This window comes from Microtus oregoni, unplaced genomic scaffold, assembly GCF_018167655.1.
Source record: "Microtus oregoni isolate MIOR12 unplaced genomic scaffold, Mior012 000116F_ref0000321, whole genome shotgun sequence".
In the NCBI taxonomy this organism is placed as follows: Eukaryota; Metazoa; Chordata; class Mammalia; order Rodentia; family Cricetidae; genus Microtus; species Microtus oregoni.
In genome coordinates, this window is record NW_024544745.1 from 1661161 (window position 1) to 1669896 (window position 8736).

Consider the following 8736-nt stretch of genomic DNA (forward strand, 5'->3'; position numbering starts at 1 on the left):
TACCAAAAAGATGAATGAACCCATTCAGTAATAGGACAGACAGTTTGGGGTCCCTGACTACAATGTGAAACCTCTTGCTGCTGCTACATTTACAAGCCCATTGCCCTGTGCTTCCTGATATCATTGGTACTGAAATCTCTATATGGGAACTTGAGAGTCCGGTGCCCACCCTGACCCTCGGGCTTTTCCCTCTGTTGGCAAGCTCCACTCCCCAAGGGTTTGTTTTTCAGTATGTCTACAAAACGTCCTTGTGAATCGGTCATTATGTGTGCTTCCCCTGATCTTCATCTATAGTATTCTGTCGTTATTTAAGGCCCAGAATAAATTCCACCTCCTCCATGAAGTTCCTTCCAAGTCTATTCCCAAATACCACCTCCACAATATTTCAGTGCTTTTGCAATGTTGAAAAATAAACATAGTCGTAGTACTTAGTCTAGTTCAGCATGCATTCATTTAAAAATACATTCTGTAGCTCTCTTTTTTTTAGCCTACTCATATTCTATCATATTTTGCAATCTTTGTAACTTTTACAGTGCCTTTACCACACCGCCTTACACAAACGAAATCACAATAAAATTCATATTCAGTAAATTGACTAGTCTTGACTGATTAATGGTATTGGGGAGATTGCAAGGGTGGTAATCTATCAATTCATGCTCCAGAGCTATTGGAAGCACGGTTGGAGGGTGTTTTGTGAATCTGTAGCCATGGGTGAGTCTAATGATTTCCATTCTGACTCAAATCACCCCTTCATAATGAGGAAGCCTGCTACGTCTTAATCAAGGGCCTGAGATCAGCTGCACTGTGACGGTGTAGTTGTTTCAGTGGGTGGTTGGTAGATCTGGAAAGGGTCTTCTATTCTTAGGGTAGTAACTGGGGCTACATACTTTTTAAAAGCACTTAACATATTCTTTTTATTGTTTTTATTAAGCTATATATTTTTCTCCGCTCCCCTCCTTTCCTCCCCTCTCTCCAAACCCTGATTCCCATGCTCCCAATTTACTCACGGAATTTTGTCTTATTCTACTTCCCATGTGGGCTACATACTTTTAAAACCTCCCTGGAGCTAGACTCAAGACCAAAGCTGTTCAAGCTAGATTTTCCAAAGGAAGATCTTCCAACAGGGTTTGAAAACAGCAACTTCTTCCCGAATCTACTTCAGAGTCAAAGGGATGTGGAGCCTTCAACTTATTTGCTTTTGCACTCAACCTGCCATCTGCTCATCCTAGGCCAGACTAGGGAGGAAGTTCTTCTTGTTTCCCTTAAGTTATGCCTCTTGATTAGAAAGGATGTCTCACCAGGGAAGGTATTCCACTCAACAAAATTGCTCTAAAATACAACTCTATTTTCATTCCTTATAATGCTATTCCTAGAGCACATTATGGCTTTAAATATTGTATAATTAGAAATGGAGATAAAGTAATCATTCTATATGGTCACCAGATGGCACTCTGATATTACAATTAACAAAGACACAACACTCTTTTTAAGTAGGAAAACTTTCCTCAAATTAAAAAAAAAGTGAGAAACCACATTCCCTGTTGAGTATCTACTATGTGTTTTAACCCATGATCAAATATTTATACATGAAATTTTATTTTAATGTTCATAAAAAGCATCAATATTCTTCCTTTTTTAAGAAAAAAAGGTAAAGAAAAGAGACATGAAAGAACTTGTCTATAGTTGCTTAGCTAGAAAACAACAAGTTAAGGAAACCATCCCTTTGCCCCTGGGCGCTTTTTAAATTAAAATAGGTTGCATGTCAGAAAGTGATAATAGCATAATATCACATATTACCAGCAATGTATCGTCAACTCTTCACCAAGAATGATGCAAAAGACATTCTAAATATCTTTCCTCAGAATCTTTATCCCCAGTTGATATTTCATGTATATTTATAATGTGTAGGGAGACTTGCATATATGCTGTTTAAAAGATATATTGGAATGAATTTACACATCACAGAACAATTATGATGAGTGAAAAAAGCTGGACTGCTTGATTTCATTTATTCAAAATCTAGGAAAAGCAAAGCTTCTATGATGGCAGATTAGCTCATTATTAGTTTCATGGAAGCAAAGGAAGGGAGAAAAGAAGTATAGGCGGTCTGAGGAAACAAATTAAAGGCAGCTTGCTATAGAAATGCCTTTCTGTATTTATTGCAGAAGTATTCATGATAGCATGCCAAGTTATGCAATTAGCATCTTGATTGCTCTGCTGATTGCCTGAGTACATGTAATTTTCTGGGTTCAACTGAATTTTACCCGAAAATAGATGTTTATGAAGTGAAGCTTCATAACCATTTCACACTCACTCAATAATCTTTTGAAGTTCAGACATGTATATTTAAATACATTACAAACTCAAATGGGACTGGAGAGGTGGTTCAGCCAATAAGAGCGCTTCCTGCTCTTCCAGAAGACCGTTGTTTGAACCCCAGAACTGTTTTGTTGGAACATCCAACTCGCTCCTGTATCTCCTACAAGGTCTGAAAACCCCTATTCCTGTCTCTCCAAACTCTGCCCTCTCAGAGAATTGCCAAACAAAGAAAATGCACCAAAAAGCCCAGTCCCAAATCCTTGGTGGCTACTGCAGCTTCCTCCCCTGAAGTTGATATGCAAGATATTCATCAGTATGGCTATAGGATAGGGTCATTTCAGGTTCCCTCTCCTCGGTTGCTCAAGGTACTAGCTGGGGACATCTCCCTGGACACCTGTGAGCCTCTCTAGAGTCAAGTCTCTTGCCAACCCTAAGATGGCTCCCTTAATTATGATATATATTTTTCTGCTCCCGTGTCCACCCTTCCTTTATCCCAACCATCCCATTCCCCCAAGATCCCCCCATTCTCCCCTTCTCATGTTTCTCACCCCATTTCCCCTTAGCCCATGCCACCTCACCCCCACATGCTAAGTCCCTACCTAAAGTTCTCAGCTATTGACAATGCTGGGGCACAAATGCAGCTTGTGGCAGGTATGTCGCCACCCCTCACCTTCAACCTATACACTCTCTTTGCTTTAGTGTGGACTTGTGGCTTCTCCAGTATTGATCTCTGGGACTGGAGAACCTCTCCCTGAGTAGCTTTGCTCAAATAAAACTGTTCTTCTACTTTTTCAATCCAACTTGATCTGGCTTACTGCCTTGGCAGAGAAACATATTATCCCGGTAGAGAAAACCTATTAATATTAAGAACCACATCTGATAGCTCACAACTGCCTGTAACTCTTTTGTTCTATAGGATCTAGTGTCATCTTCTGGATTCTCCTAGAATTGCATGCATGAGGCACACATATATACATGCAGGCAAAACACTCATACACATAAAAACTAATCTAAAAATAATTAAAATTTCAGGAATGGAGAGATGGCTTTGTGTTTCTCGTGTTTTTTTTTCTTTTTAAATTATGGTTAGTTTTTGTTTGTTTGCTTTTTAAAGAAAAAGAAAGACATAGAGTTGGGTTGGAAAAGAGGCGAGGATTATCTTGTACTTGGGTGAAGGGAAACCATGACCAAAATACATCATATGAAATTTTTTTTCAATGAAAAAAAGAACACTTCATGCTTTCCAGAGAACATGGTAGGGTTCCCAGAACCAATTCAGGAGGCTCAAAACTGTCTGTAACTACAGTTCCACTAAATCAGATGCCCTTGACTTCCTTCCACAGGCAGGCCCCCAAACACACTTGAGGCAGACACTCCCTGCGGTGGTTTGAACCAGAATGGCCCCTATAAACTGACATATTTGAATGTTAGCAGTTGGTAGAAATGTTTGGGAAACGTTAAGAGGCGTGGCTTTTTTGTAAAAGATATGCCACTGTTGGTGGGCTTTGAGGGTTCACAAGGTATTAAAATTGGTCATTGGACCCACGCTGGGCTGACTCAGCCCCTCCCTTCACTGGCCCTGTGTGGGCTGAGGACAGGTCACCCAGCACTTAAGAAAGATCACCCCACTCCTCACCATAGGTGTGCACCTCACCTAGGAAACACACTAGAGCTGACCCTGAGGTCGAGGATGCAGGTGAGCCAACAACCCCAGGGGCTTGAGAGTAGGAGAGCTGACCCTGCCCCCTCATTGTCTGCTATGTGGTGACATGAGTGAGGAAAAGATGCCATCCTCCCTCTGTCCCTTGTGACTTGTAGCAGGAGAGTGAAAAAGCTAGCCCTGTTCTGCACCAGCTATAGCACCCAGGAGAAAGAGCTCTGCACCCCACCGAGGCAGCACACTAGAACTGACCCTTTCGCCAGAGCTGCACATGAGCTAGCTCTGAGGACATGAGAGCAGGAGAGCGAATCACTCCAATGCCCCAACTACAATCTGGAGAGAGGGCCCTGCACTTTGCCTGGGCAGCACACTAGAGCTGGCCCTAGCTATATGAGCGAGTGGGACCTAGATCTAAAGGCCGGAGATTAGGAGAATTTCCCCGCTCCTTGCTGTAGGCTGCATTGGGTGAGTTAGCTAAGGTAGTGCTGGAGAGTTCACTTTGGTAGTGACGATGAGGGAAATCTAGTGAACTGACGAATTCGGCTACTGCCGGCGGAGAACCTGAGCTATGAGTTGGCCCATCCCACGTTCAATGAATCTATAAACTATTGGAGCATGTGAAGGGGCTGGACCTGCAGGTCCAAAATAGCAGTTTCTCCATGACACTGGACAACAGGATATCCAAGAGGAGTCCCAGTGAGAGCATATTATCAGTGGCCTAGCAGAAACCAGAGGCCTCAAGGCAGACCAATAGCTTATAGAAATGAACATTTGAAAGTAAAGATGAACACACTAAAGATAAAGTGTGTGTCTCAATGGGTCACACTAAAGCTTCCTCCTCCTCATCCTCCTTCTCCTCCTCCTCCTCCTCCTCCTCCTCCTCTTCTTCTTCTTCTTCTTCTTCTTCTTCTTATTATTATTATTATTATTATTATTATTATTATTATTATTTCTCTTCTTAGTTTTGGTTTGTTTTTTTTTCTCTCTCTCTCTTTTTAATTTGGTTTTGGTGGTAGGTTGCAAGATCAGATGGCAGATACAAGATGACAGGGAGATAAGTTGGATCATAATGTATAATGTGGAATCCACAAAGAATCAAAAAAAGTAAAATGAAAAAATTGCTGGAAAACTATTCTGCAGTAATTCTTACTCTCTAGATGAAGCTAAAGGAGTGTTTGTATTTTATTTAAGTAATGTAAATAATACTAATTTCACCAGTTACAACCATTTAAATTTGAAAGAGGCTTTAAGTTCATTTGCTAATATTTGTCCAGGAAAATTTAGAGAGTAGAACCTTACTTATTATGCTTATTGTAGAAATTAGTTGTTAAAGATCTTATTCTATATCATACTATTTGTTAGAACATGACATTTTCTCTGTCTTGTCAAATAAAGCAATTCAGTATTGCATGCTGTAAAATTAAAAGCTGTTTCTTGCTATAAGTTTTATTCTTGTGTGACATTGTAATCCAAGGAGGTCAGCCACAGGAAAGAACTCAAGATATTTGAATGCTGTGTCTTCTCAGGGAGAGTCAAGAAGCATAGAAAGAAAAAGTTGGAAATCTTATTATCTGAAATAGTTGGCTATGGGGACTTGAGGAATTAATGAGGAAGTACCTGACTAGATAATCAGGAGAAATAGTAGATCTGAGGTTAGGGATGGACATAATATCCAGGCTGTGTTTGTTTATCATTATCTCTGTAATGTCAAATGACAGGTACCATACAGTTTTTTGTTTTCATTGTTACACATCTTGTTGAGATAACTGTAGACCCACATGTAATTTTAAGACTGGAGGAAGATTCTCTCTATCTCTCTATCTATCTATCTATCTATCTATCTATCTATCTATCTATCTATCTATCTCCCCTCCCTCCCTCCCTCCCTCCCTCCCTCTCTCTTTCTATTTCTCCCTCTCTCAAGAATTTCCCTTTAATGGTAATATAGTCTTGTTTCTTTCTTATGGGATGTATATTTCTAGAAATTAAGATGTGGTGGCATGAATAATAATGACCCCCAGGCTCATGTTTGCCTACATATGAACCTATGAATACATAAGTTAGAATTGTTTGGGAAAATTAGGAGGTGTGGCCTTTTTTACCAGAGCTGTGTCACTGGAAACAGGATTTGAGGTTTCCAAGGCCCATACCATTCCCAGTTATCTCTCTCTGCCTCACACTTATGGATCAAGAGTTAAGCTATTAGCTACTGTTCCAGCACCATGCCTACTTGCCTGCCTGCTGCCGTTGTCCCTCATGTATTCTAACCCTACAAAACTCTAAGTCAGTTTTTTCATAAATTCTCTTTGTCATGGTGTCTTATCACAGCAATAGAAGAGTAAACCAAGACAGAAATTGGTACTATGAGTTGAGTATTGTTGTGACCGTTTTTTTTTTTTTGGATGTGGAAGAATTTGGACAAGAAAATCAGTTGAATGCTGTCAGCAGAGCTTAATGGGTCATCATAGAAGAAGTTTGGAAGACAGTAATCTCCAGAGTCACGTGAACTGTGGAGGGCCTGCTCAAGAGGCCTCAGAGGGAAGCAAAGACTTTAATAGAAATTTAGGATAGAAGACATTCCTATGATAGTTTAACAAAGAATCTTGCTGCTTCTGCCCTTGGTCTAAGAGTTTGCATGAGGCTAACATGAAAAGTAATGATCAATTTCTTTGGTGGAGGAGATTTCAATACAGCATAATAAAAGCTCTGTGGTGTGGTTACCAATAATTACTCTTATACAGGTCTATAATAAGAACAAATGCTGTAAAAGAATGATGTGGGATTTCCCTCTGCATGCTGTGATTACCATTAATAAATAAAAGAACTGCTTTGGGTATATAGCAGAGCTATAGGGGAACAGAGCTAGGTGGGAAAAACTAAACTGAATGCTGGGAGGAAGGAGGCAGAATCAGGGAGAAGCCATGGAGCCTCTGCCAGAGCCATTGTCTTGTGACAATACACAGATTAATGGAGATGGATTAAATTAATATGTAAGAGTTAGTCAATCAGAAGCTAGGGCTAATGGGCCAAGCAATGTTTAAATTAGTACACTTTCTGTGTGATTATTTTGGTTCTAAGCTTGACAGGCAGTTGGGAACGAACAAGCGTCCTTCCTCCAACAAAAGAAATAAAAATGTTCAGTTTGCAAAGAAAAGGAACATCAGAAAATTCAATATTTGAGCAAAATCTTGTACTGAAAGAGATAAAAAGATTAAGAAGAGGTCTGATCCAAAATGGAATAAAGGGCTGGAGAGATGGCTCAGCGGTTAAGAACATTGCCTGTTCTTCCAAAGGTCCTGAGTTCAATTCCTAGCAACCACATGCTGGCTCACAACCATCTGTAATGAGGTCTGGTTCTCTCCTCTGGACTGCAGGCATACATATAGAGAGAATATTGTATATATAATAAATAAATAATTACTTTCTCAAAAAAGACAAAATGAAATAAAGAGAAGAGTGTCCTTAGGTAAATTCTACCTAGCTAGGCTTCCAAATTGTGAGAGACTAAAAAGGGATTAAGGAATTTTCTGTTTTTAAAAGTAATAATAAAGCAGAGTTATTAAAAATGTGATCAAAGGAACTCAGGATCCATCCCAAGTAGGTAGCCAAACTCAGTAATGTCCTCCACATGGGTCAAGAAAGATGCATAAGTAAAGGGAGAGTGGAATCTTCCTTCTTGGTTAAGGAGAGTCACTGAGGTCAGACAATACATGGGGCAGGATAGGCACTGCATGAAGGCCCTGAGATGGCTATAAGGCCTGAGAAGCCACTGGGTGATGCTGTGAAGGTAAAGCCTGGATTGTTTTGGAGACCTCAAGATGTTGGACACTCCAGATTCATGGGATATCTTCCAAGATGAACTGCAACACAGAGGGGAACCAGCTCAAGGGATCTCAGCGTGTTGTAGTAAGCAAAACCGGAAGGGCAGAGTCATCAAAGCCTTCTAACATCAGACACGAAGAGATAGGATTTGTAGTTTGCCCAGCTGGATTTTAGTCTTTCTTTGGTGTAGTATTTCTTCACTGTACCACCATTGCCCTCTTTTAGAATAGAAATTCATGGTCTGATTCATATTCTTTACCAACATTTGTTGGAAATAATGTAATTTGCTTTTTTCTTTTATAGGGGGTTACAATTAAAAGATTGCTTTGAGTCTCAGAAGAGATGTTTACCTTTGAACTTTTAAACAGTGTTGAGATTGAAAGACCATAAAAACTTTTTTGAAGTTGGACTAAATGAATTTGTGTTATGATATAGCCACAGACTTATGGTGGCCAGGGAGTGGAATGTAGTGGTTTGAATTACAATGACTCTGTAGGCTCATATTTTTGAATATTGGTCCCTAGTTTATGGCAGACTGAGAAGAATTAGGAGGCATAGCCTTGGAGATGTTAAAGGGGGCAGGCTTTGAAGCTTCAAAATCCTCCTGACATTGCCAGTGCATTCTCGGCTTCCTGATTTGGGATTTGGATGTGAGCTCCCAGCTGTTGCTCACATATCATGCCTGCCTGCTGCCATACTTTTCACCATGATGGTTATAGGATCTAACTCTATAAAAAAAGTAAGCTCCAAATAAATTCTTTCTTTTTAAAGCCTCGCTGGCTATGGTGTCTTGTTACAGAATTAGAAGATGTAAGACCAGAACAGTCTACATATGTTAAAATACACATATAAGAGAACAAACTGCTAAGTCTCAAGTTAAGTGCTTGCAAAACAGAGTGTATTCAAAGGAAGGGTTACAGAAAATGATAAAGATT